The sequence below is a fragment of the Rhinatrema bivittatum genome, chromosome 6 (genome assembly GCF_901001135.1).
Source record: "Rhinatrema bivittatum chromosome 6, aRhiBiv1.1, whole genome shotgun sequence".
In the NCBI taxonomy this organism is placed as follows: Eukaryota; Metazoa; Chordata; class Amphibia; order Gymnophiona; family Rhinatrematidae; genus Rhinatrema; species Rhinatrema bivittatum.
The window spans coordinates 5348874-5374455 of record NC_042620.1 but is presented as its reverse complement, the minus strand read 5'-3'; the positions used below and the strand labels follow the sequence as shown (position 1 = coordinate 5374455).

Genomic DNA, 25582 nt, shown 5'->3' with positions numbered 1-25582 from the left:
GACTGAGAACGAGGAGTTGAAAGTTGTTACACATGCAAGGAGCTTGGGGATAATAAATTATTCTAACGACCATCAAGTTAAGGATGTAATTAAATTTGGTTTTTTTTATAAATTATGAATGTTGCATGGCTTTAAACCCTTACTGGAAACTGGATTTTCCATCAGTTGCACAAACTATCATATTGCTGCACTGGATTACAATTCACTTTATTTAGGTTTGCCAATATCAACACTGGAAGCTTTTAAACTTTTACAGAATGCTGCTGCTCAGCTAATTTCTGGCCGGAGTATGAAGGATCACATCACCCCAATTCTCTGATCTTCACTGGCTTCTAGTCTAGTTCAGGATCAAGTATAAGGCTGCAATGCTAGTACATAAACTATTGTCTCTTAATTCCCTCCTATGGGTTAATGCTATGCTTGTAGTATATAACCCCATGAGGGTACTTTGATCATCACAGAAGGGTCTTTTTGATAACCTGAATATATGGGCAGGCTTGGCTAGACGAAACAAGGGAGTGAGCATTTTCTATGGCTGCTCCAATAATTTGTAATTCACTACCTCAAGAACTTTCATGGATTGTTACAAGACATTCAAGTGCCTGCTAAAAACCTGTTTAGGCAAGCATTTTTATGAAATCATGGCCAGGTCCTATTTGAGATATGCTATACATGGTGTCCATATCTTCTGCTGTTATTCTCTGTTTTATTTAATTGTATATATTTTATGTATGCTGCCTTATGTACGGTTAGTATAGGAGGGTTATAATTAATATAAATAAATAAAGAGGCCTTGGGACAGTAATAGGGATTTTGGGTTCAATCCCCAGCTGACAGTCACAGGGAATCTGGATTCTATCCCAAGCTGGTAGAGTCTCTGAGATAGTAATCAAAGTCTGAATTCTACCTTTGCCTGCAAAGAATGTTTTTTCTTTTTAAATGTTCCAAATATTATTTAGGGAGATACACTGTATGAACACCCTATGCAAAGCAAGTATTCCATGATTACAATATAATACAATCGAGCAGAGAAAAGTCATAACTGGACAGTATTCGTCCATTGAAGCACAAGAGTAGGGTGGAAGGGACAAAGAGGCAGAAGAGCAAGTTCGACTACTGCTTATAAAAGAGAATATTAATATTTTGTTTGAAAAACAAATAAGTATTATTAGGAACAGAAAACATCTGGGAATGCCCAAACAAGGATAGACAAAATCATCAAATAAAGTCAAATTTTATTTTTTCTAATTTTATTTTTCCAAAAACCAAGCTACATTCAAGAGAATATAACCTCACTGGCAAAAAAAAAAAATCAATATATTCTCAGTTTCCAAATATATCTCTCTAACTTCTGATGTAAGATAACAGGGACAAAAAGTTTCAATTATCCACAAACCTTTTACAATCCATTTCATTTTTAAGTTTGCAGTTAAATTTTAAGACCTACAAAAAGGATTTCCCAAAATGCATCATTGCTCAATGTTCTCTCATGACTAATAAATTGACTATTCAAGATCTGAAAATACAAACCAGATTAGAACAGGAAAATTTTTAAAAAAGGATTTTTTGATGGTGTCAGTGTAAGGGAGAGAGGAAACGTCTTCCCAGAGCATTGCCCCTTATTACTCAAAAACATGGGATCTTGGCATCACAGAATATACAAATGTTCTGATTCTATTTCATCCTCTATTTGCAATAATCTCTTACAAGATACTTCTCTACCCTCAATAAAGATATCTTCTCATACAAGCTTGTGTCTTAGATTTTGATCCCAAAAATAAAATTTCTCCTTCCATTGTTAGAACATTAAAAAAAAACAACTCTGTTTCTATTGGGTTCTAAAACCAGGGTTATCAACAAAAAAGCTTTTTTCATCAAAATACTATTCAGGGTATCAGGACAAGTGAAACATGAGGCAATTTTCTGCAGAGGAAGAGTTAGGATGAGCCACTAAGTACGCACAGGGATTGCGATGCCTCCATGTCTGCAAAGAATCCCCATGGCACCAGCCCATTGCCAGCCATGACTTAGAAAGCACGGTGGCAAATATGAAAATTGCCTCAAAGCCTCTGTTCCAACCACTCTAAGCTAGATCTAATCCTGAAATGCTCTCCATTTTATAAACATTAAATTATTTTTAGCCCAGTAGTTCCTCCTTTCTTTTTCTTCCAATTCAAATTGCAACCAGTGCTGGGATTCTGATAGAACTTCCCTTCCACAAAGTTGTGAGGTTGAAAACCAGAACCTAAATCAGGACACTAGCTGTCATCCTTAATGATGACCATGACTGCGCCTCTCAATCGCAGAAGAGGTCTGATCCAGGAAGCACCTGGACCTTCCAAATGGAACCAGACGGCCGCCCAAACATTACTTTCCAAATTATCAGCTTTCCATCTGAAAAGACATGATCTCTTACAACAGTTTATACAAACAATCTGTAAACTCACTACCTTGCCTTCAAGATCAATAATCCTCCTGAAGATCTCTTCTGAGACTCTCCTATAGTATAGCAAATGTTGCTTACCTGTAACAGGTGTTCTCACAGGACAGCAGGATGTTAGTCCTCACATATGGGTGACATCACAGGATGGAGCCCAATCACAGAAAACTTCTGTCAAAGTTTCCAGAACTTTGACTGGCCCCTACTGGAAATGCCCAGCATGGCACAACCCTGCAGCCAGCAGGGGTCCCCTTCAGTCTTATTTGAAAGCTACAGGAGGTGCTGAAAAATAAAACAACAAAACGTTACGAACCCAACACCACGGGGCGGTGGGTGGGTTTCGTGAGGACTAACATCCTGCTGTCCTGTGAGAACACCTGTTACAGGTAAGCAACATTTGTTTTCTCACAGGACAAGCAGGATGGTAGTCCTCACATATGGGTGAGTACCGAGTTGAGGATGTCCGAACATGTACCAAATATACACAAAGGCGTGCAACAGGCCAACAACTGGGGTGGAATTTGGGAGAGGGCATACTGAACCCCACCAGGCAGGCGGAAGGGAGTAGGTACGTCACGTTGTAAATAAGTTGCGAAGGACAGATTGGCCGAAGATGGAATCTTGTCTTCCGGCTTTGTCCAAGCAATAGTGGGCTGCAAAGGTGTGGAGAGAACTCCAGGTGGCAGCCCTGCAAATGTCAGGAAGTGGCACCGATTGTAGGTGTGCTACTGAAGTCGCCATGGCCCTCATAGAGTGTGCTTTAACACGGTCTTGAAACGGAATGCCCGCTTGCTGATAGCAAAAGGATATGCAGTCTGCCAACCAGGAGGAGAGAGTCTGCTTATCCACAGGCTTTCCCAACTTATTAGGATGGAAAGAGACGAACAATTGAGTGCTTTCCCTGTGGGCAGCTGTATGGTCTAGGTAAAACGCTAGAGCACATTTACAATCAAGGGTATGCAAGCCTGTTCTCCTGGATTGGCATGGGGCCTGGGAAAAAAGGTAGGTAGTATGATGGATTGGTTTACATGAAAATCAGAGAATACCTTAGGTAAGAATTTAGGATGAGTGCGGAGTACCGCCCGGTCCTGCAGAAGTTTAGTGTAAGGCAGATAGGTAACTAGAGCCTGCAGTTCACTAACTCTGCGAGCTGAAATGACAACCAAAAGGAAAATCACTTTCCATGTGAGATACTGAAGTTCACAAGAGTGAAGAGGCTCGAAAGGCTGTTTCATGAGCCGACCGAGAACCAGATTAAGGTCCCAAGAAGGGGCCGGAGGATGCAGTGGAGGCTTGATGTGGAGCAAGCCTTTTAAAAAGCGTGTTACAAGGGGTTGCACTGATAAAGGGACATCCCTGAAACCTTTATGGAAGGCGGATACCACACTGACATGCATTCTGATGGAAGAGGTCTTTAGACCTGATTCTGACAAATGCCAAAGATAGTCCAGAAACTTCGGGATTGGACAGGAAAAGGGGTCAAGGGACTGAGAAGAGCACCATGACGTAAACCTTTCCCATTTGTAAGAGTAAGATTTTCTCGTGGAAGGCTTTCGTGAAGCAATCAAGACATGGGAAAATGGATCTGAAAGGTTAAGTGGTTGAAGGATTAACCTTTCAACATCCATGCCGTCAGGGACAAGGCTTGATGATTGGGATGGGCGTAGGCACCCGTCTTTTTGAGTGATCAGGAGTGGGTCCTTTCCCAAGGGAATGTGCCTGCGGATGGAGAGATCCTGAAGTAATGGAAACCATACTTGGCGTGGCCAGTGAGGTGCTATCAGGATCATGGTTCCCTTGTCCTGATGTAACTTCACAAGATTCGAGAGAAGAGGAAGTGGAGGGAATGCATAAAACAGACCGGTTGTCCATGAGAGGGAGAATGCATCTCTGGACTGAGAGTGTTCGCTGCGAATGAGGGAGCAGTAATTGTCCACTTTGTGGTTCTGAGGGGACGCAAAGAGGTCTATCTAAGGACATCCCCATTGTTGGAAGATGGAGATTGCTACCGAGGGGGTTGAGAGACCACTCGTGCGGTTGAAAGACGCGACTCAGCTTGTCTGCCAGTACATTGTCCACTCCCAGCAAGTAGGTGGCCCTGAGGTACATCGAATGGGAGAGGGCTTCTGCCCAAATCTGCGCAGCTTTCTGACACAGGAGGAAGGAGCCTGTGCCTCCCTGCTTGTTGATGTACCACATGGCCACCTGGTTGTCTGTCTGAATTAGGATGATCTGATTTGACAGGCGATCCTGAAAGGTCCTGAGAGCATATCTTATTGCTCGAAGTTCCAGGAAATTTATTTGGTGTTTGGCTTCCTCTGGAGACCAAGAGCCCTGTGTCTGCAGATCGGCTATGTGGGCTCCCCACCCGAGGTTGGAAGCATCGGTGGTGAGAATGATTTGAGGATTCGGAACCTGGATGGCTAAACCCTGGAGGAGATTGGTCTGATTCTTCCACCAGGCGAGGGACAGACGGAGTGAGTCAGTGACTTGAACAATGGTCAACAGAGGCTGAATAACTTGAGTCCATTGAGATCTCAGAGTCCAGTGCATGAGTCTCATGGCCAAGCGAGCCATTGGTGTGACATTGACTGAGGGAGGACGCCATGTGTCCCAGGAAGACAAGAAATTCGCGTGCAGTCTCAGCATGTTGAGATTGCAGTTGGTGAGCAAGAGACACGGGAGTCAGTGCTCGTTGTCGAGGCAGGAAAGCCTTTGCCTGTAAGGTGTCCAAGTCTGCCCCAATGAACGATAAGGTTTGAGATGGGTCTAAGTAGGATTTGTCGTAATTGACAAGAAACCCTAACAAAATTAGAGTGTGTAAGGTTAGACTGAGGGACGACAGAGCAGTTTGCTGAGTGGAAGCCCTGATTAACCAGTCGTCCAGATAGGGGAAGACATGAACACCTTGTATCCTGAGGAATGCTGCCAACGACTACGAGGCATTTTGTAAAGACTCGTGGAGCAGTCGCTAGGCCGAATGTAAGCACTCGGTATTGATAGTGCTTGAGGCCTACTAGGAATCTCAGGTATTTGCGATGAGCTGGACTTATCGTAATATGGGTGTATGCATCCTGGAGGTCCAGAGGGCAGAGCCAGTCTCCTCTTTGTAGAAGAGGTAGAAGCGATCCCAAGGTGACCATCTTGAACTTTTCTCGCTGGAGGTACTTGTTGAGGGCCCGTAGATCCTAGAATAGGACGGACACCCCCCGATTTTTTGGGGATTAGGAAGTACCGGGAATAGAACCCTAGGCCTTGCTGAGAGTATGGAACGAGTTCTATTGCTCTTGACTTGAGAAGGAGGGAGCCCTCTTGATCCAGAAGAATGGAGTGGTCGGATGTTCTCCACGTCTGCAGAGGTCAAGAATCCGGTGGCAGGGGAGAAAGTTCAGATGGTAACCCTGAGCAATGATTGCCAATATCCATTGGTCGGATGTAATTGAATGCCACATATTGTGGAAGTGGCACAGTCGACCTCCCACTGGTATGTGCGACAGAGGAATCTGGCAGCTGTTCTCCAAGTGGAAGTCAAAAACCTGAAGCAAGCCCCGGCTGGGGAGCTGCTTGTGGTTTTTGTTTTCGGGTTTGGCGAGACTGAGGTTTTTGATAAGGTCTCGTAGCACGGGATCTGGCTAGTGGCGGGTAGAACTTTCTTGGATGGTAGAACGACTTCTTAGAGTCCTTTCTAAAGGGCTGCTTTGAGGAGAAGTCGAAAGGCACTAATAACAAAAGTCAGCACAGGACCTGCAGCAGCCTTGATCCCTCTTCATGCACAGCTTCCTGTTACCACAGCAACTCCTAGAAGGGCAGTGTCACTGAAAGGCTTGTCGGCATGTGCTGGCTCACAGGCCCCATGGTGACTTTCACTATTAATGCTGCTGCTGTCTGAAGAGTGCTGCCATGTACGGCACTTGTGACCCCAGTTTAGGAAGCCCTATGCTAACCTTCCCATTCTTCCACCCTATCTCTGCCTTATATGACAGATTATCTAGAAGAATAACCCCACATCCAGATGGATCAAACATTGAAACTCAGTACCAATTAAATTCCCAGATCGAGTTTATCAGGAGAAATCCCTCAAACCTGCTGAGGAGTTAGTCTGCTTTCTAGCACCAATGAGCTATAGACTGGAGGATTCAACAAGTCACTGTCACAGCAAAACTGGTGCAACTCAGAAGCTCTCCTTCGCTTCTGCCCATGAGAGATCACCAGTTCAGGTCTTAGATGGGGTCTTATGAAAGCTGTATTATGGAACAAGAAAGCCCTGCTGACTTTTTCAACACCTCAGTCTTCAAGCCAAACATCTCAAAGCCTGCCTTCTGCAATGCTTTTCTGGCTTTCTCCTTGGTCTTGATCCTATTGCTGGTTCCACTCACAGTAAACAGCAGGCTGAAGAGAACAGCCATTTGTATCACAAATTTTCACTGTAAAGTTTGGCAGTGATGTCTCGAGGCTCTTCTCTTCTCCTTAGGTAACCAGAACCAAACTGTTATAGATGGCTAGCTTGTGGCCCTCCATGAAATAAAAAGTTTCATTCACTCCAGCTTTGGCTAATATTTTTTCTTTAACAGTGAATTAATTCTCTGAAGCATGCCAAATTTTCCCCCCACAGAGGGGCTCTTTCAGTGTAAATGGCCAAAGGCTCCATGCCTTCAGTTTTACCCTCTTCCAAAAGGGCCTTGCTTATTTTATGCATTGGCAGGATCAGATCTTCATAATCACTGATCTCAAGCAGATCTCACATCGAAGGATGTTTTACAGGGCCTCTATTTTATCTAAGATTTCAGCCTGAGATGTCTCCAGGTTAGAGATATTTGTTTTCAATTCTGCTAGCTGGTCTTTGTGGTCTTCAACTCACTGCTCCATTTCATCATTTCAACTACCTAGCTCCATGATTTCTCCCATCAAGTCTGCAATCATCTCCAATATTTCACCCTTTGCCATTAAGTATTTTTTCAGGTTGCAGAACCAGGCTTTAAGATCTGCCCTGGTAAGGAATTTACTGTCTATGCCCATTTTTCCTCTCTGCGTTCTCTGCTTCAGAATCTGAGGAAGCCTGTTCCCACATGGCTCTCACTGCCACTGTCAAAGAATTCTTCAATTCGGTCATCTTGCTTCAGGTTCCCATTTCGGCAAAAGTATTGCAAAAACAACTTATAGACTCATTTTTATTAACCGCTTATCTGAGTTGCTGTAAAACGCTATTTTTTAATCCATCTGGAGCTATGAAGCTAAGCGGCTTCCCTCAAGAGTGATATCACTTCCTCCATCCTGTTTCAAGGTGGGGGGGGGGGGTTGTTTTTTTTTTAATGTTAATAAGATTCCAGAAAGTTCCAGGTGTTGAAATAGTTGACTCCCCTGTTCCTTATAAATTAGAGGCAGAGGTCATCCTATCCCAGAAAATGTCTGCATTAGACTATCCTGCTTGAGTGCAGTGCCAAGTGTGTCCCTGTCTCTGTGAGTACTGGTTAGTTTCTACTATTGGTTTAGTTAGGCTATCATTTCCCCCTCATAAACAAGAATTGCCTGTGCTTGAAAATTGTCTCTTAATCTTAACTAATAGAGAAGTACTAGCTAGAATCTTGAAAATAAGAACATAGTTGGGTTTGTCTCTACTGGTTTTTTTTGTCTTATCTTTTTCTTATCCAATGCATTTTTTCTTTGATGCTCTTGTACGTTTTGGAACACAAGGTGCACACTTTTATTACAGTCAAGCCCCCTGAATTTTTAAAACCTTCCCAAGTCCACTCTTCAGCAGTTCATACTCTAGTCTGGCTATAGTGAGCCAGCTCTGCCCAACCTCCTTAACATTCAGAATGGTGAACGCAGCTAAGTCAAAAGGATACTAACACCTCCTCTGGAATTTAATAAAACTGCACAGAAAGGAGGACTCAAAAAAACATTTTAACTGGTAACAGTATTTATCTAAAAGTTCTAGTGGTGCTTTTTTTTGTATAATCATTTTTGAGTTTTCCAAAAACTATATCAATTGACAAAGCAATACCTACAGTACCACCGCAAACAAATTAGTACTGATGTTTAGGTATTTAATGAGTTCAGTATAAACACAAGGTAATAAGAACCATGTAGTAACAAAACAATGTAATGGTCAGCACAATCCCCACACTCATAATGGTGCTTTTAAATATCTGAAAAATCTGACTTACTCCACAGAAAAGATCTCTTTCCAAGGTGATTAATATTGCAATTTCAACGGAACTACTGTGTTTCATTATGATAGTGGGTAAATAACTTAAGTAACTGCTATTCATTGCTGATACCTTTTTAACAGCAAATTACAAGGATGCTCATTTGCAGAGCCAATTATTAAGAGCTTGATAGGCAATGACTTGGCATTTGAAACATAATAAAATCAGATATGAAGTAGTAATAGCTGGCTGCACTAGATGTAGATTTCCTTTTAACTGAAGAGAAAATTTCTAGGGATGATAAAAATACAACCTTATCCTAAGAAAAGGCTTCTCAAATCTGTCCCAACAACCCTACAACCAGTCACGTTTTCAGGATAACCACGATAAATAGGATATACTGTAGCCCCAGTATGGAGAAAGAGTTGCTTACCTGTAACAGGTGTTCTCCTAGGACAGCAGGATGTTAGTCCTCACACATGGGGGCAGTGACATCATCGGATAGAGCCCGGCACAGAGAACTTATGTCAAAGTTTCTGGCACACTGAGCATGTCCAGCATGCCACTGTACACATGTCCATGGGGGGTGCCTCTTCAGTTTTGTAACAGAATTACGAAAAAATGAAACAAACATAGGAGAAACCCAACTCCATGGGTGGTGGGTGGGTTTCGTGAGGACTAACATCCTGCTGCCCTAGGAGAACACCTGTTACAGGTAAGCAACTCTGCTTTCTCCTAGGACAAGCAGGATGGTAGTGCTCACACATGAGTGAATCCCTAGCTACAGGCTACTCTGGAACAAAGAAAAAACCAGACACCTAACCATGTGCCAACGGGCACAACAACACTGGTGCTGTTGTTAACAGATGGAGATAACCGATTGTTTGGATTCAAGCTATTTACACTTTCGAATAATAAAAGGACTAGGGGGCATTCCATGAAGTTAGCAAGTAGCACATTTAAGACCAATCGGAGAAAATTCTTTTTCATTCTACGCACAATAAAGCTCTGGAATTTGTTGCCAGAGGATGTGGTTAGTGCAGTTAGTGTAGCTGGGTTCAAAAAAGGTTTGGATAAGTTCTTGGAGGAGAAGTCCATTAACTGCTATTAATCAAGTTAACTTAGGGAATGGCCTCTGCTATTACTGGCATCAGCAGCATGGGATCATCTTAGTGTTTGGGTAATTTCCAGGTTCTTGTGGCCTGGTTTGGCCTCTGTCGGAAATAGGATGCTAGGCTTGATGGACCCTTGGTCTGACCCAGCATGGCAATTTCTTATGTTCTTAATGGGCCCTAGGCAGGAAGAATTGGGTTCTACAGCTGAAAGAGATTCCAAAGGATGGACTGGCCAAAATTGCTATTGCGTTGGCTCCTTGTCTAGAAGGAAATACAATCCACCAACCAGCTGGACAGAGTCTGCTTAGAAACAGCAACTCCCAATCTATTCCTGTCAAAAGAGATGAAGAGTTGCGTGGACTGCTGTCTACTCCAGGTAGGCGGCTATGGCTCTTGCAATTCAAGCTGTGTAGAGCCCGTTCACCCTGGTGCAAATGAGGCTTGGGAAAAAAGGTGGGTAAAAGGTGGGTAGGATGATTGCCTGGTTAAGATGGAAATTTGTCACCATCTTAGGCAGGAATTTGGGGCTTGTACGCAGAACCACCCTATCATGAAAGAATTTCGTGTAAGGTGGGTACATTACCAAAGCCTGAAGCTCACTGACCCTGCATGCTGAAGTGACCGCGACCAAAAACATGACCTTCCAGGTCAGGTACTTCAGGTCACAGGACCACACTGGCTCAAAAGGCTCCTTCATGAGCTGAGCCAACACCATATTAAGGTCCCAGGACACAGCTGGAGGCCACATGAGAGGCTGCAACTGAAGCAGACCCTGCATAAAGCGACCCATTAAGGGTTGCACAGACATGGGCGTACCATCCACACCTTGGTGGTAAGCACCAATAGCACTCAGGTTCACCCTAACGGAGTTTGTTTTTAAGTCAGAATCCGAAAGGGGATAAAGGGGATGGAACAGCTCCCCTATGAAGAAAGGCTGAAGAGGTTAAGGCTATTCAGCTTGAAGAAGAGACGGCTGAGGGGGGATATGATGGAGGTCTTTAAGATCATGAGAGGTCTTGAATGAGTAGATGTGACTCGGTTATTTACACTTTCGGATAATAGAAGGACTAGGGGGCATTCCATGAAGTTAGCAATTGGCACATTTAAGACTAATAGGAGAAAATGCTTTTTCACTCAACGCACGATTAAGCTCTGGAATTTGTTGCCAGAGGATGTGGTTAATGCAGTTAGTGTAGCTGGGTTCAAAAAAGGTTTGGATAAGTTCTTGGAGGAGAAGTCCATTAACTGTTATTAATCAAGTTTACTTAGGGAATGGCCCCTGCTATTAATTGCATCAGCAGCATGGGATCTTCTTGGTGTTTGGGTAATTGCCAGGTTTGGGTAACTGCCAGGTTCTTGTGGCCTGGTTTGGCCTCTGTTGGAAGCTGGATGCTGGGCTTGATGGTCTGACCCAGCATGGCAATTTCTTATGTTCTTAAGATAGTCAAACAGTTTCAGTGTGGAGTAGAATGGATCCAAGCCATGACACTCACACCACACGGAAAACCTCCTCCACTTCAGGCCATAAGACTTCCTAGTGGAAGGCTTCCTGGAAGCTACCAGGACCTTAGACATCATCGGACAGATCAAGGGGCTGCAGAATTAGCTTCTCAACATCCAGGCCATTACAGACAACACCCCATGGTTGGGATGGCGTAGCCTGCCCTGATCCTGCGTGACGAGGTCTGGAGAAGTTCCCAGATCGATCGGCTCCCGCACTGATAGATCGCGCAGGGGCGGGAACCAGATCTGCCTTGGCCAATGAGGGGCTAAGAGGATCATGGTCCCGCTGTACTGTCAGAGCTTCAGGAGTTTTCTTCACCAGAAGAAGCAGAGGATACGCATACAGAAGCCCCTGCCCCAATAGTGGGCAAAGGCGTCCAAGGCTGATTTGCAATCTCACCTCTGTACAGGGAGCAGAATTTTTCCACCTTGCTGTTGCAGGTGGAAGGAAGAGATCCATGTCTGGGGTTCCCCAGAGATGGAAGATCCAATCTGCCACTGCCTTAGCCAGGGATCACTCATGGGGTCCGAAGTCCCGACTCAGTCAGTCCACCACCACATTTTCTATCCCAGCATAGAAAGAATGCCCTTTGACGGAGCCCATGACCAAGCGTGAACCGCCTCCTGACACAGATGGAAGGACCTCGTTCCTCCCTGCTTGTTGATGTACCACATAGCTACTTGTTTGTCGGTCTGTATCAGGACCGCTTTGTTGGAAAGGATCTCTGAACGCCCACAGAACACAATGGATCACTTGAAGCTCCAGGAAGTTGATCTGACACTGAGCTTCCTAAGCAGATCACAGAACCTGCGTGTGGAGCCCTTCCACATGGGCACCCCAACCCGGGGCTGATGCTATCCATGGTAAGCACAACTTAGGTAGAGGGAGACTGAAATGAACCCCCTGCTCCAAGTTGGGCAGATTCTCCTACCACGACAGGAAAATCTGCAGGGGAGTATAATGCAGATGTATACGTGGAGGTCCTGGGTGGCCTACTGCCACTGGGACCGTAAAGTCCACTGAGCTCTGCAAGCCAAGGGAATAACATGGAGTGTTGCAGCCATGTGACCCAGAAGTCAGAGCATGTGGTGGGCCAAGACCTGCTGGCTCCGGTGAACCTCTCCCACAAGGGATGCCAGAGTGAGCGCCCGATTGCAAGGAAGATAGGCCTTGGCCTAAGCAATGTCCAGCCGGGTACCAATAAAGCTCAACTGCGGCGACGGGGTAAGATGGGACTTTAGGTAGTTGATGACAAAACCCAAGGACTACAACACAAGAACGGTCAGGTGCAGGAACCGAAGCGCTCCCTCTTGGGTGGCACTCTTGACCAGCCAGTCTTCCAAGTAGGGGAACACTTGCACACCCAATTAACAGAGGTGGGCCCCCCACTGCTGCCAGACATTTGGTGAAGATATGTGGGGCCGAGGCTAGGCTGAATGTCAAGATCCTGTACTGGTAATGCCTCTTGCCCACGAAGAACCGAAGATACTTCCTGTGAGCAGGGAAGATCCCAATGTGGGCATACACGGCTGAGATTGAGGGAGCAAAACCAGCCCCTCTTTGCAGAAGGGGAATAGGGTGTCCAGAGAGACCATCTTGAACTTTTCTCTTTTCAGAAATTTGTTCAAGGCTCACAGGTTCAAAACAGGGTGGAGTCCCACTGTTCTCTTTGGAATCAGGAAATAGCAAGAGTAGAATCCCCACCCTTGCTGCTGCAGTGGAACGTGTTCAACCACCCTGGCTGTTATGAGGGTGGAGAGCTCTGTCAAGAATATTTCCTGATGCGAGGACTGACCACAAGAGGGGCACAGGGAGAGTCCGAGGGCACACCCAGGAATTTCGATGAACCCAGGAATTTCGATGAACAATGGACAGAACCCATTGATCCAAGATGATACTGGGACACAAAGAACCACTCAGTGACAATGGTACGGTTGATTGGCATATGCTCCCTTGCAGCCAGTCAAAACCCCGTAGTGAGGCTTGGCTGAGGTGCTGGCTGAGGTCATGGGGCTCGCTGCTATCTGGAGTGCCCCCTAGGAGCCCCATGTTGTAAATTGGTACAAGAGGCAGGTGAATAATATCTCCTCTGGAGATAGAAGGGCCTCCTAGGGTCCTGTTGCAAGGACTTTCTGGTACAGAACGGCGGATCCAATGTACTGGCAGAGAAATGCTGAAGAGTCTCATGGTGATCCTTCATCTGAGCCACAGAATCCCCTCACCTTATCTCTTTCCAGCTGATTAAGCTTCCAAGTTCTTATCCCTTGTTTGAATATAACTTTTGGTCTCTTCCACTTCATTTGCTTATTTATTCTAGTTGTCACTCCAGTTATTAACCTGTTCGATGTAAACCGATCCGATATGGTTTTTAACTATGAAGGTCGGTATAGAAAAGCGTTAAATAAATAAATAAATAAATGTACAACTGGTAGGATGCAATAAGGGTAATCAACATGGAACCCTGAAACACCTTCCTACCCAGCGCATCCAGCGCTCTATGCTCCCAACCCGGAGGGGCGGAGGCATGAGTACAGGAACATTTGGTCTTTTTTGGGGCAGACTTCCAGGACTGACTGATGTGGGAATTGCCGCCTTTCAAACGCCGAGGCCTGCTGCGCCAAGTAAATCGCATCGGCCTTACAATTCACTGGAGACCGAGATGGTGTCTCCAGTGAATTGGAGACCCAAATCCGCAGGAATAACTCCAAAAGATCTCATGGATGGGACCAGCCACCACCTCCTTTGGGGCATCAAACTGGAGCACTTCCAGAATCATAGAAACATAGAAACATAGAAATGACGGCAGAAGAAGACCAAACGGCCCATCCAGTCTGCCCAGCAAGCTTCACACACTTTCTCTCATACTTATCTGTTTCTCTTAGCTCTTGGTTCTATTTCCCTTCCACCCCCACCATTAATGTAGAAAGCAGTGATGGAGCTGCATCCAAGTGAAATGTCTAGCTTGATTAGTTAGGGGTAGAAACCGCCGTAATAAGCAAGCTACACCCATGCTTATTTGTTTTACTCAGACTATGTTATACAGCCCTTATTGGTTGTTTTTCTTCTCCCCTGCCGTTGAAGCAGGGAGCTATGCTGGATATGCTTGAAGTATCAGTTTATTCTTCTCCCATGCTGTTGAAGCAGAGAGCCATGCTGGATATGCATCGAAAGTGAAGTATCAGGCACATTTGGTTTGGGGTAGTAACCACCGTAACAAGCCAGCTACTCCCCGCTTTGTGAGTGCGAACCCTTTTTTCTTCTCCCCTGCCGTTGAAGCAGAGAGCTCTGCTGGATGTGTGTAGTATCAGTTTTTTCTTCTCCCCTGCCGTTGAAGCAGAGAACTATGCTGTATATGCATAGAAATTGAAGTAACAGGCTTATTTGGTTTGGGGTAGTAGGGGCCAACAGTAACGGCAAATTCGGGAAAATTCTCCCTTACGGGCCTGGCTATTGAAAGAGAAGGTTTAAAAGATGAGGGTACTCAGCCCAAGTAATCACGTCCCTACTAAAAGGCCAGAAAGAAGTCCACCTCCTTCATATATAATCGCATTTGGACAGTTTTCGAAGCCTGGGGTGAAAGAAGAGGACTGGCCCCGATGAAAGCAGGGATTGCTTCAATCCTGCAGTTTCTACAGGAAGGGCTAGACAAAGGGCTAACACATTGGGGGTGCAAGTGGCAGTGATTGCGTGGTTTCAGAGGGCCACATAGAGGAATGTCGGTGGCTGCTAACACGGTTGTGGTACGCTTTCTCAGGGGAGCAAAGCAGGCGAGACGTCCTCGGAAGGTCGTAGTACCGCCATGGCACCTGAACTTGGAACTGAAGGCGCTAGCTAGTCAGAGAGGTTTCATTGAAAGACCTAACACTAAATACAGTGATGTCAGTGGCCCTGTGTTTGGCCAGAAGGATCTTGGAGTTGCAAGCACTGTCCTGGAGGGATCCGTTCTTATCCTTTTCAAGTGACAATCATACCGGCACCCACCTAAATGGAATTTCATTTCAATCAGCCCATTCCTCTTCCTGGATTTAGGAAGGAGGAATGCGAAGGGAAACGCAGAGATCTGAGCTTCATAGATGTTCGCAGGTGCCTCTTAAAGTGCCTGGAAGTGACCAATGACTTTAGGAAGTCAAACAGACTATTTATCTTGTTCACAGGACCCAGAAAAGGGCAGGCAGCGTTCAAAGCCTCAATCGTGAGATGGATTAAAGAGACAATAGCAAGATCTTATATAACCAGTGCTGGAAGGGCTAAGTGTGCATTCCCCGAGAGCACAAGCAGCAACTGGGACAGAATACAGAGCAGTTACGCCTAGGGACATTTGCAGGGCAGCCACCTGGTCATCTGTCCACACTTTTCAAAATACTATAGGATTACACTTGCAAGAAATGTAAGAGATGTATTTTAGTATTAGGGTCTTGGGAGCAGCGCTAGGGATCCCACCCAGGGCAAGTACAGCTTAGGTACAGCCCACAGGTGACTGGTCTGGCAGGACAAAGAGGAAGGTTCAATTAGGTCTTACCTGCTAACCGACTTCCTTGAAGCCTGACAGACCAGTCCAGATGCCGCCCATAAGAAAAGAACAAACAGGCATGTGAATGAAGGAACAGAGTTTGATAAGTAAGTTAAAACGTAAGGAACAAGGGAGCACAGCTGAATACGAAGGCAGGCTGTTCTCCACTTACCATTTTCTTTCGTTTTGTGGTATGTCCTGGATCCCTTATTGCCGAAAGTAGTGAACCAGATTCCTATAATACCAGGGAAAATGTCACACTGGGGGGACAAGACAAAGGATCAGGCCAGGTAATGAGCTGATAAGTCTCCTTAAATTTAAAAAAAAAAAAAAAAGGGGGATATAAGAAGACAAGCAACAAGTCATACTTTGGCAAAAGACTTCTGACTTCCACTCTGCTGGGCCAGCCTTCATGGTCGTGACGTCAGAAAGGAAGCCCTGCCCGGAAACAGAATGGTTACCACTATGGCCCTGACAAACCCTGCAAAGGTCAGGTCCTCAGGCGGGGACAGAAGCCGCTCCTCCGGAGATGGATCTGAGTGCAAGTCCCCCGAATCATCAGATAAAGACTCAGAGGCGTCATCCCCCCATGGGTCATGTGGGGTGTCTTCCTCACTGGGAGCACCTGGAGATACCAGGACAGTACCCCTGCCCAGGCTCTTCGGCTTGGGCACAGAGGGCACTGCGGCCCCTGATGGACATGGAACCGGACCGGGCAATGCTGGCCATGGAACTAGGGGTCTTGACAGTGCCTTGAACTGTGGCTAGCCTTCCTCCTCAGAAGAATCCACAGTGGGAATCTTACCAGAGGGAGGAGGCAAAGGTGGCCACTGGGGCATCGATGGATCCAGAACACCGGCAGCAGCTGCTTAGGGAGGACGCCAAGAAGGACATCAAGGTGCTCCAGCAGCGGTGCCTACATCGAGGGTGCAGGCTGCGGCACTGGTGGAAGCACCGGCAGCTCGATGCCATGCAGGGCTCGAACTGTCAGTTGCACTCTATGCTCCAACTCCTCCTGGAAATCCAAAGAAAGGACGGAAGGAGGAGGGAGAGGAGTCACTTGATCTCCTTCGGAGCCCTGAGGGAAATCAGTGCCCAGTACTGGTCGGGAATGCCTGAGACTCCTAGGTTGGATTGAGGGCGGTGCCTCCTCTCTGTGGGGTCGCTTGAGGGGAATCACAGCAGGCGCCGGTGCCGGCCTGAGCCTGGTGCTGTGGACAGTCATAGACCGGTGTCTATGCTTCCTGGACTTCCCATGGTGCTCGGCCTGGTCTTTCCCTGGCACAGAGGAAGGAGATGATCCAGACGTCCCGGAGTGGGAAGATACTGATGACGGCCGATCTCTGGCTCCTCTCTCCATCGAGGGCTCCAGAGGAGGGGTGGACAACAAGGGTGTGGTGTCCAGCAGCTCCCCCCGGCCTTTTGGAGTCAATGCCCCCAACGCTGGAGTCTAGGAATCAGATTTCTTCGAACCAAAGAGTTTCTCCATTTTATCCAGGGAGGTGCGCCGGCCCTTGGGAGGTCATCTGGACGCAAAAACACCACCCCCGATGTTGTGCGATGCCTCCAGGCAGAGGACACATACCTCATGTGGATCCGTACCATGGACTGGGAACACTGGGGGCATCGATGAAATACTGACGCCATTTTGAAAAAATATCTGGCAACTGGTCAATGACTGGTGAGCACCAAGGGAGACACCACCGGGAATCGACCGCACGGGGTGGGGGGGGGGGGGGGGGACTTACCGCACCGCCCAACTAGCTAAGCCAGGAGGAAGGGAGAGGGACCTGACGCAGGAAAGTCAATGAATCGACCAGGAAAAAGCTTTCCAAGACAAAAAAAAAAGAGCACGAGCTCCACAACCATGAGACAAAGCTTTGCGGGAAAAAAAAAAAAAGAGACTGAAGAGGGACCCCGCGTAGATGCGTGGATAGTGGCATGCTGGGCATACTCAGTGTGCCAATGTTTCTAGAAATTTTGACATAAGTTTTCTGTGCCGGACTTCATCCGATGATGTTACCCCCCATGTGTGAGGACTACCATTTGTTAATCAAGAGAGCAGTGAGTCACTCTGGCTGACTAACTGAAGTTAGACTGTATTTCCCAACCCTCCCACTCCTCGCCCACCCACCCCTAGCTCATCCCTTAATTTATAGGCAGGTGCCACTTTAAAAAAAAACCATCAACAAAAACTTTATTGAGAATTCGATCAGACCCCAATAGGCCACTACCAGACACATAGTGAATTTACTAATACATTTAAAGGACGTTAGACACATTCCTACTCCCATAGCAACCTAAAACTTAACTAGGAACTGATCAAAACTGAGATGAAGGCAGCAGTCCAGCAGCAAGAGGGGGGGCTTCCCAGTCTTTTGCATAGAGTGTCACATGTATGATTTTTACCCACTGGTGAGAAGTTGTACATGTGCATGCGATGCAAAGAGCTCCTGGCTCTCAGAGAACGAGTCCAATCTCTGGAGGCTAGAGTGGCAGACCTGGAGGAGCTGACGCAGACAGAGAGGTATATAGATGAGACCTTCAGGGACATTGAAGTTGGCACTTGACTACTGACTGGCAGCCCTGGTGCTGCCTTGGAGGAAGAAGGTCTCATGATTGGAGAACATCAACCTGGTGTAGCAGGAAAGGATCCTGTAGCAAGGACCTGCTCTCCAGGTGATGCATTGTCCTTTCGCACTGAGGATCTCTCTCCAAGGCCTACTGCCCAGGAGGGAAGGGTTAGGTCAGCCATCATAGTTGGTGATTCGATTATTAGGAATGTAGATAGCGGGGTGGCTGGTGGGCGCGAGGATCGCCTGATAACATGCCTACCTGGTGCGAAGGTGGCGGACCTCACGCGTCACCTAGATAGGATTTTAGACAGTGCTGGGGAGGAGCCGGCTGTCGTCGTACATGTGGGCACCAACGACATAGGAAAACGTGGGAGAGTGGTTCTGGAAGCCAAATTTAGGCTCTTAGGTAGAAAGCTTAAATCCAGAACCTCCAAGGTAGCATTCTATGAAATGCTCCCTGTTCCACGTGCAGGTCCCCAGAGGCAGGCAGAGCTCCGGAGTCTCAATGCGTGGATGAGACGATGGCGCAAGGAAGAGGGATTCAGTTTTGTTAGGAACTGGGGAACCTTTTGGGGAAGGGGGAGTCTCTTCCGAAGGGATGGGCTCCACCTTAACCAGGGTGGAACCAGACTGCTGGCGCTAACCTTTAAAAAGGAGATAGAGCAGCTTTTAAACTAGAACAAAGGGGAACGCCAACAGTCGCTCAGCAGCGCATGGTTCAGAGAGAGGTATCTTCAAAGGATACTAATGATGCATTAGAATTAGGGCATCCCGACAGTGAGGTTCCAATAATTAGAAAAGTAGTCCAAGTGCCTGTAACTAAAAACTCACCTGAGCTAAAAAATTCTAACTTATCCCTATCAATTAAAAAGCAGAATGAAAATACAAACAAAAAACAAACTTTGAAATGTTTGTATGCTAATGCCAGAAGTCTAAGAAGTAAGATGGGAGAATTAGAATGTATAGCAGTGAATGATGACATAATGGGACAATGGGACAGTGCTATACCGGGGTACACATTATATCGCAATGTCAGACAGGAGCACCCGGGAGGAGGTGTGGCGTTTTATGTCCGGGATGGCATACAGTCCAACAGGATAAACATCCTGCATGAGACTAAATACAAAATTGAATCTTTATGGGTAGAAATCCCTTGTGTGTCAGGGAAGACTATAGTGATAGGGGTATACTACCGTCCACCTGGTCAAGATGGTGAGACGGACAGTGAAATGCTAAGAGAAATTAGGGAAGCTAAACAAATTGGTAGTGCAGTAATAATGGGAGACTTCAATTACCCCAATATTGACTGGGTAAATGTATCATTGGGACACACTAGAGAGATAACGTTCCTGGATGGAATAAATGATAGCTTCATGGAGCAATTGGTTCAGGAACCGACGAGAGAGGGAGCAATTTTAGATCTAATTCTCAGTGGAGCACAGGATTTGTTGAGAGAGGTAAAGGTGGTGGGGCCGCTTGGCAATAGTGATCATAATATGATCAAATTTGATTTAATGAGTGGAAGAGGAACAGTGTGCAAATCCAAGGCTCTAGTGCTAAACTTTCAAAAGGGAAACTTTGATAAAATTAAAAAAAAGTTTTAGAAAAAAACTGAAAGGAGCAGCTACAAAAGTAAAAAATGTCCAAGAGGCGTGGTCATTGTTAAAAAATACCATTCTAGAAGCACAGTCTAGATGTATTCCACACATTAAGAAAGGTGGAAAGAAGGCAAAACGATTACCGACATTGTTAAAAGGGGACGTGAAAGAAGCTATTTTAGCCAAAAGATCTTCATTCAAAAATTGGAAGAAAGATCCAACAGAAGAAAATAGGATAAAGCATAAACGTTGGCAAGTTAAATGTAAGACATTGATAAGACAGGCTAAGAGAGAATTTGAAAAGAAGTTGGCTGTAGAGGCAAAAACTCACAGTAAAACTTTTTAAATTATATCCGAAGCAGAAAGCCTGTGAGGGAGTCACTTGGGCCGTTAGATTATCAAAGGGTTAAAGGGGCACTTAGAGAAGATAAGGCCATCGCAGAAAAATTAAATGATTTCTTTGCTTCGGTGTTTACTGAAGAGGAGATTGGGGAGGTACCCGTAATGGAGAAGGTTTTCATGGGTAATGATTCAGATGGACTGAATCAAATCTCGGTGAACCTAGAAGATGTGGTAGGCCTGATTGACAAACTGAAGTGTAGTAAATCACCTGGACCGGATGGTATACACCCCAGAGTTCTGAAGGAACTAAAAAATGAAATTTCAGACCTATTAGTAAAAATTTGTAACCTATCATTAAAATCATCCATTGTACCTGAAGACTGGAGAGGATAGCAAATGTAACCCCAATATTTAAAAAGGGCTCCAGGGCGATCCGGGAAACTACAGACCGGTTAGCCTGACTTCAGTGCCAGGAAAAATAGTGGAAAGTATTCTAAACATCAAAATCACAGAACATATAGAAAGATATGGTTTAATGGAACAAAGTCAGCATGGCTTTACCCAGGGCAAGTCTTGCCTCACAAATCTGTTTCACGTTTTTGAAGGAGTTAATAAACATGTGGATAAAGGTGAACCGGTAGATGTAGTATACTTGGATTTTCAGAAGGCGTTTGACAAAGTTCCTCATGAGAGGCTTCTAGGAAAAGTAAAAAGTCATGGGATAGGTGGCAATGTCCTTTCGTGGACTGCAAACTGGCTAAAAGACAGGAAACAGAGAGTAGGATTAAATGGACAATTTTCTCAGTGGAAGGGAGTGGACAGTGGAGTGCCTCAGAGATCTGTATTGGGACCCTTACTTTTCAATATATTTATAAATGATCTGGAAAGAAATACGACAAGTGAGAATCAAATTTGCAGATGACACAAAATTGTTCAGAGAAGTTAAATCACAAGCAGATTGTGATAAATTGCAGGAAGACCTTGTGAGACTGGAAAATTGGGCATCCAAATGGCAGATGAAATTTAATGTGGGTAAGTGCAAGGTGATGCATATAGGGAAAAATAACCCATGCTATAATTACACAATGTTGGGTTCCATATTAGGTGCTACAACCCAAGAAAGAGATCTAGGTGTCATAGTGGATAACACATTGAAATCGTCGGTTCAGTGTGCTGTGGCAGTCAAAAAAGCAAATAGAATGTTGGGAATTATTAGAAAGGGAATGGTGAATAAAACGGAAAATGTCATAATGCCTCTGCATCGCTCCATTGTGAGACCGCACCTTGAATAATGTGTACAATTCTGGTCGCCGCATCTCAAAAAAGATATAATTGCGATGGAGAAGGTACAGAGAAGGGCTACCAAAATGATAAGGGGAATGGAACAGCTCCCCTATGAGGAAAGACTAAAGAGGTTAGGACTTTTCAGCTTGGAGAAGAGACGGCTGAGGGGGGATATGATAGAGATGTTTAAAATTATGAGAGGTCTAGAACGGGTAGATGTGAATCGGTTATTTACTCTTTCGGATAGTAGAAAGACTAGGGGGCACGCCATGAAGTTAGCATGGGGCACATTTAAAACTAATCTGAGAAAGTTCTTTTTTACTCAACGCACAATTAAACTCTGGAATTTGTTGCCAGAGGATGTGGTTAGTGCAGTTAGTATAGCTGTGTTTAAAAAAGGATTGGATAAGTTATTGGAGGAGAAGTCCATTACCTACTATTAAGTTCACTTAGGGGTAGATTTTAAAAGCCCTGCGAGCGTAAATCCTTCCGGATTTACGCTCGCAGGGCACTCGCGTGCCGGCGCACCTAGTTTGCATAGGCCGCCGGCGCGCGTAAAGCCCCGGGACGCGCGTAAGTCCCGGGGCTTCGTAAAAGGGGCGGGAGGGGGCGTGTCCGAAGACCGGGGGTGTGTCCTGGGGTGTGCCCGGGGTCTGGGGGCGGTCCGAGGCGGGTCCAGGGGCGTGGCAAGGCTTTGGGGGCGGGCCAGGAGGGCGGTCCCAAGTCCCCCGGCACTGCGGCCTGTGCCGGGGGCTGACGAGGCGGCGCGCACAAGTTACGCCTGCTTCAAGCAGGCGTAACTTGTACAACAAAGGTAGGGGGTGGGTTAGATAGGGGAAGGGAGGGGAAGGTGGGGGGATGCGGAAGGAAAGTTCCCTCCGAGGCCGCGCCGATTTCGGAGCGGCCTCGGAGGGAACGGAGGCAGGCTATGCGGCTCGGTTGCGCGAACAAAAGTACGCGCGCGTGTCTTTTTTTTAAGATCTACCCCTTAGAGAATAGCCACTGCCATTAGCAATGGTTACATGGAATAGACTTAGTTTTTGGGTACTTGCCAGGTTTTTATGGCCTGGATTGGCCACTGTTGGAAACAGGATGCTCGGCTTCATGGACCCTTGGTCTGACCCAGTATGGCATTTTCTTATGTTCTTATGATTGTCCTAGGAGACATTTGTTCTTAACTAATAATTTCCTTTCCTTGAATCCAGCCAGACCAGTGTTTACAAATGGGTTATGCCCACCAACTAGCAGATGGAGATAGAGATTAACAGGTTCTTTAATGTCACCCTTTATAAGCTCCCCTGCTGAGCTCAGATTACTAGTATTACCTGTAACAAGCAACAAAAAAAGTAAATACCCTTCCAAACCAGGGGCTTCCCAAAATCAACAAACAGGAAGGAGACTTTTTATAACAGAGTAAAATCAAAAAACAAACAAACAAAAAAAACCCTTACCTTTTTACATTGTATTCAACTTCTTTCTCCTTCTGTCAACCTATCACTACTGTACCAAAATGACTGGAATACCAGAGAGGGTCCTGGACTTACCTGGCTGGATTCAAAGAAAGGAAATTATCAGGTAAGAATGAATTTCTCCTTCCGCTTCATTTAGACAGACCAGTCCAGATGAATGGGCTGTACCCAAACTACTCCCAAAGTGAGCTGGACACTACCAAACCCAGTCTAAAAACCTCAGAGGTTCCAACTAAAGGATAAAGGATTGATTTCTAAACTGTATAATATTCTCTCTCCTATAACACACACCAACGATAAACATTCTTGCTTGGGAGGAAGATTTGGGGCATGTGGTAGATGATTTTCAGTGGGATAAATGCTTTTGGTGGACAGCAAAGAACTCTATTTCATCTTTAATTGTGGAAAATAGCTAGTTTTATTACATTGGTATCAGACACCAGTTAGGCTCCACAAAATCTTTCCTGCTATGTCACCTCTTTGTTGTGGCCAGTGTGGTTCCTTTTTTCACATACAGTGGAAGTGTCCATTTATATACTCATATTGGGATACAGTAATTTAATCAAAGAAGTATTGGGTAGCCTAGTGGTTAGAGCAGCGGGCTATGAACCAGGAGACCAGGTTTTGAGTCCCACTGTCGCTCCTTGTGACCTTGAGTAAGTCACTTCACCCTCCATTGCCTCAGGTACAACCTTAGATTGTAAGCCCTCTGGGGATAGGGAAATACCTACAGTACCTGAATGTAATCCACTTTGAAATGCTGTGAAAAGTGGAATATAAATAAATAAAAAATAAAATTTTCTTATCTATATTTCCTATGGATGTCCTTACAAATAAAATTAAATTGTTAGTTCAGTTAGTGTTTGCTGCTAAATGTAAAGACACCGCTTACTGGAAGAATGGATCTGTTCCAACACGGTCATCTTTATTGAAGCGGGTGTGGAATGTGTGTTATATGGGGAAATTAACAGCATTGCTGAGGGAAATTGAACTCTTTCTTTAAAGTCTGGGATGCATATACAGTACAAAGTGGTATGAAGATAAATAGAAACTCAAATAATATTTGATATGTTTATGTGATATTCACAGAGTAGATTCCTGTCATTCTGAACCTTAAGGTATTAGGGGGTGGCTGGTATGGGAGAGGGTGGAGACAGGAGATGGGTTGATGATGTATGAAAAATATGCACCATGTGCATGTGGATTTTTGTATACTTTGTTTATGATGGATGGTTGAATAAAAATGTGAATTTAAAAAAAAGACCTCAGGAGGTAAAGGAAACCTCTTCCTGGCTCGCACATCCACATGAGAATGTCTTGAAAAAGAATTCCTGTATTATGAATAACAGCTATTTATAGATAAAGGGATTCATGTAATCAGGTTTTATTTATAAGCACAAAACATTTGGTATCATGGCTAGCTCATTTTTTGTAACTTTCTATATCATTTTGTGTTTTGTTTTAGATTGTTTTATGATGTACTGTGATTTGTGTTTATCATACTGTATTTTATGGTGGTTTGTGTTATTTTATTCAAAGTTAACTACCCTTGTTATATGTAACTTCCGCTTCTAGTGAATTGTCCTTGTTTAAGTTATACCCTTTGTTACATGTAAACCGATCTGATATGAAATTTTTCATGAAGGTCGGTATAGAAAAGTGTTAAATAAATAAATAAATAAATAAATTTTATGTAATTTATATTTTTAGATTATAATGTATGATGATATATATTAAGATGTATTTTATGAATTATTTATGTAAACCACCTAGGTCATGAGATAGTGCAACTTATACATTTTTTAAAATAAATACATTTGAAAAGACAACAATGTTGCTGTTTTACATACTGCCAATGGTGAAACGAAGCCAAGTTCTGCCCACAACGTCACTTGAGCCTCTCAAATGCGTTTTAATCTTAAGTAAAGGTTTACCTTTATCAATATAGGCCACTGTAATCCACTTAATCCAATGAACCAAAGAAGCTTTAGTTGCTGCTTCTCCCTTGATGATTTGATTTCCTGAAGACATTAGTTACCTTCAGGTACAGCAAACGAATTGTCCTCAAATCCATAAAATGAAGTTCAGAAGAGTCTCACTCATCGGACTCCCTACTAAAGAAAGGCCAACATACCACTTGGTTAAATGAAAAGAGGACACCACCTTGGTAAGAAAGGACGGCACTGTAGAAGTTTTCACCACATTCTTAGAACACACTAAAAATGTCTTAACACAAGAAAGAGCCCGTAACTCTGAAATCCTCCTAGATGAAAGCACAAGAGGGGAGCGGAGTAAAGAGCACACACATTTAGGTAAATGGAAACGGAATAATGTGCGGCAAATAATTATACTGAGCAATAACAGTTTAGCAAACAAAACAATTTTTTATTTTGCTTGTGCACACAATATTAGATGTCTGCTGATTACTTAGTGATAGAAATGCACCACGGCTAAAACATTTGCTGTATTCACCCATTTGGAGACCTCCCCTTCCGTTCAAAGTTGCCTTACTGTATTTTCTCCCCATGATGGTCCCAGCGGTCGCACTTCTCTGGTTGTGAATAATAATCTAAATAATCTAAATATGAGAAAGTC

General features: G+C 44.9%; 1 protein-coding gene across 10 annotated transcripts in view; it reads right to left on the bottom strand.

Moving 5' to 3' along the window:
* DNAJB2 (DnaJ heat shock protein family (Hsp40) member B2) overlaps window positions 1-25582 on the bottom strand; it is a 497647-nt gene that overhangs the window by 208951 nt on the left and 263114 nt on the right. The gene's annotated exons all lie outside the window — the stretch shown is intronic.